Source organism: Neophocaena asiaeorientalis, unplaced genomic scaffold, assembly GCF_003031525.2.
Source record: "Neophocaena asiaeorientalis asiaeorientalis breed wild unplaced genomic scaffold, Neophocaena_asiaeorientalis_V1.1 scaffold312, whole genome shotgun sequence".
NCBI lineage: Eukaryota > Metazoa > Chordata > Mammalia > Artiodactyla > Phocoenidae > Neophocaena > Neophocaena asiaeorientalis.
Genome location: NW_020174707.1, coordinates 1,277,904 through 1,281,573, shown reverse-complemented (window position 1 = coordinate 1,281,573; position 3,670 = coordinate 1,277,904). Strand labels below are relative to the sequence as shown.

Genomic DNA, 3,670 nt, shown 5'->3' with positions numbered 1-3,670 from the left:
CAGGGACTGGGCACTCCTTTGGCAAATGTAAATATCAAATCAATAAATGCTAATGTAGCATGAAAAAGTGCTGATCTGGGAGAAAGTTCCAATCATTTAGAGAGCTTGTCGCAGAAAGCATTTAGGTGTTCCGGCTGCAAGGGAGCTGGGGAGGGAATCAAGGGGATGGAATTGGGAGCTCCCTTCTGGGTGGTAGTACTACCCTGGCCACCCATTCCAGGAAAAGGGAACCAGCAAAGAGGGTCATGGCAAGGTGCTGGGGAACGGGGGACAGTAAATAAGACAAAGCCAGAAAAGGGGGTCAAGTTCCTGAACATCTGGCACGAGAAGAGGGAGATAGCAAAGAGCCCTGTTATCAAGATCTCTGTGAACTCGACACCTGCCTCCATGGGTCTTTGCCCAAGGTCACTGTCATCCTGATGGGTTTCCTGAATGTGGCCCCAGCCGCGTCAGCCTGCCTTCGGGGACCGCTTCTGAGTGACGGCTCTGATCTCTCTGTCCCTCACCCCCTAGTCCCACCCCACCATACGCCCACACTTCTAACACACCTGTCGAGACCACCCCCTCCCGCCCAAAGTCTGCCACACCTACCCACCTCACAGAGGCCCTGGAGGACCTCTGCAAATCCTTATGAACTCCATCCAATACAAATGGCCATTAAGGGACCTGTGAGATGAGAAAGCAGGGAAGTATGTTGGAGAGAAGACTCAGCTGGGTTCCAGGCCTGGCTCTGCCACCTCTTTGACCTTAGAAAACATATCACACCTCTCTGAGCCTGGAAGCCTCAGTTGCTTCATCCGTAGAATGGGAATAACAACTCCCCCCTGGAACATTAAATGAGACAGTGATATATGTGCAAGGGCTTGGTAGCCTACACATCCAGCTGGTCGCAGGGCAGGTTGCCGGGCCCCAGGCTTGCTGGGTTCTCCTTCTGGCCCCAGGACACTGAGCAAACACCTGAAGCCTCCTTACAGCACGGCTGCCTCTGAACATCAGAGAGAAAGAATGTTCAGAGGGAAAACCACTCATCCACCATCCCTGCCTCCTGCTCTCTAACCCAACCTGGCTATCTGATCCGGTCAAGTTGTTTGTTGGGGTTTTTTTTGCGATACGCGGGCCTCTCACTGTTGTGGCCTCTGCCGCTGCGGAGCACAGGCTCCGGACGCGCAGGCTCAGCGGCCATGGCTCACGGGCCCAGCCGCTCCGCGGCATGTGGGATCTTCCCGGACCGGGGAACGAACCCGTGTCCCCTGCATCGGCAGGCGGACTCTCAACCACTGCGCCACCAGGGAAGCCCCGATCCAGTTAAGTTTACATCTAAATATCTCTGGAACCTGCCTCTTCCCTTTCCTTACATCCCTTTCCCAGAGCTGCCGCCTTGGCTCAGATCCTCTTCACTTTTGCCCGGAAATTTGCAGGCTCCCCACTTCAGTCTCCCCGACCCAGCCCCCTCTTCCTCGTGGCTGCCTCTGTTACCCCACTGCTCTGCTTCCACCATCTTTCGGCCTCATCGGGCCCAGCCTCCTGCTCAGAGGCCCCAGAACCTGCCCCTGCACCTCAGGGCCTTTGCATCTGCTACTTAAACAACTTTGACCCATCCTTTTTGGCCCAGCTGGAAACCCCGGCCCCTAGGTTACCCTCAGTGGGATGTGAGCTCCTTCCCATGCACTTTCTTCTCTCAGGGCTTGCACAGCTCTCAGCCTGGTAGGACAGTTATTTGGGTTTTCATGAACATGGACTCCCTCAGAACGCGCTCAGAAGCCCAAGGTCAAGCTCTGGAAGGAGAGTTTCCGGGAAGGAAGGGCAGCTGGGCCCTGAGCCTTAGCGGCTGTCTCTCCCTGATTCTTCCTTTCCACAACCTTGGGATCCTCTTTGAGACCTTGAGCCCGCTGTCGACCTAGGCAGAGGCATGAAAAGACCTTCCAGAACAATGTCAAGGGACTAGGGCAGAATAGCTAAGGCAGTTCTCAGTCTTTCAAACCCTCACAGAATGCTCTGAGCCAGGCCAAGCTCTGGAGATACAGCAAAGACCAAGGCAGACCCAGATTCTGCCCTCCTGGAGAAACCTGCTCTAGGGGATGTCAGCCACCATGGCAATGAGGATGCTTAAGCAGCCCTGTGGAGGGCCCGTGTGGAGAGAACAGAGGCCCCCAGCCAGCACCAACTTGCCAGCCACTTCCAAGGTGAGTGAACCACCTTGGAAGTGGATTCTGTGACCCCAGCTGAGCCCTCAGACAACTGCAGCCTTGGCCGCTCTGACTGCACCCTTTTGAGAGCGCTGGGCCACAACTGCCCAGCCAAGCTTCAGATTTCTGCACCAAAGAAACCAAGAGAGTGGAAAAAATGACTTCTGTTGTTTTAAGCTACTAAGTTTTGGGGTGAGTTGTTACCCCGCAATACATACCTAATACCGTGCCACAGATGATTGAACTCAGGTGGCTTAAAAGCACATATCATTATAGTAGCTCTCTCATCTGTTGAATACCCACTACGTGCCAGGCACCCTACTATACTCTGCACACCTTACCTAACCTGCTCCCCACAACGATCCCGAGGCAGGGCTTATTATTCCCAATTCAGAGATGAGCCACTTATCCAAGGCCACACAGTCTGGGACACTGTCCTATGGGCCTGTGTGAAGAATCCCGTCTCCTAGGCTCATCTCTTCCTCCTCACGTGTCCCACTGAGCTCGGACTTGGATCAGTGACCTATGATCAGGAAGCAACAAGGACTATCTAACAAAGATGCCTGTGTGGGATGCCCAGGGCCCACATTTCCCCAGTCCCCATTGCTCCCACCCATCAAAGACAAAAGCCTGGGCTTCCCTGGTGGCGCAGTGGTTGAGAGTCCGCCTGCCGATGCAGGGGACGCGGGTTCGTGTCCCGGTCGGGGAAGATCCCACATGCCGCAGAGCGGCTGGGCCCGTGAGCCATGGCCGCTGAGCCTGCGCGTCCGGAGCCTGTGCTCCGCAGCGGGAGAGGCCACAATAGTGAGAGGCCCGGGTACCGCAAAAAAAAAAAAAAAAAAAAGACAAAAGCCTTGGGAAACTGATGCGCACAGCAGACTGTATTTTCTAAGAATGGCTGTAACAATACCATCCATCCCACATACTCTTCTACAGTGTGACACTGACATTCCCTGTTGAGAAACTGGGTCTCCGCCCCCTTCCCTTGAATCCAGGTGGGCTTGTGACTGCTTCAGTAAACACTTCCACTGTACGTGGACGCGATGCCGGGTGACTCCCAAGACTGAGTCATAAAAGCCCATGCAGCTTCCACCTTATTTGCTAGAACAATCACACCTGAAGCCCTGAGCCACCACATAAGAAGTCCCATCACGCTGAGGCCACCATGCTGTGAGGAAGCCCAAGCTATATAGAGGGGCCACCTGTAGGTGCTCCATCCACTGTCCAAGCCTTTGAGTCCTACCGAGCCCAGGTACCAGACGTGTCAATGATTGAACCTGCAGCCCCCAACTATCAGCCCTGGGCTTTGAGTCTTTCCAGCTGAGGCCCCAGACATTGTGGAGCACGGACAAGCCGTCCCCCACTGTGCCCTGTCTGAATTCCTGACCCACAGAGTCCAATAAGCATAATAAAATGGTTGCTTGAAGTCACTACATTTCGGAGTTATCTGTTACATAGAGATGGTAACTGGAACAACGTTCCAG

At 54.3% G+C, this 3,670-nt stretch overlaps 1 long non-coding RNA gene across 2 annotated transcripts in view; it reads right to left on the bottom strand.

Moving 5' to 3' along the window:
• Nucleotides 1-3,670, bottom strand: part of LOC112409610 (uncharacterized) — a 23,742-nt gene that overhangs the window by 2,958 nt on the left and 17,114 nt on the right. The window contains exons 1-2 of one of the 2 annotated variants that reach the window (XR_003005184.1): nucleotides 766-1,036; nucleotides 596-666 (exon numbers count right to left, since the gene is read on the bottom strand). This is a non-coding gene — a long non-coding RNA (uncharacterized LOC112409610). Of the gene's footprint in view, nucleotides 1-595; nucleotides 667-765; nucleotides 1,037-3,670 lie in introns of those variants that run through there. The other variant, XR_003005183.1, reaches the window with a different exon arrangement.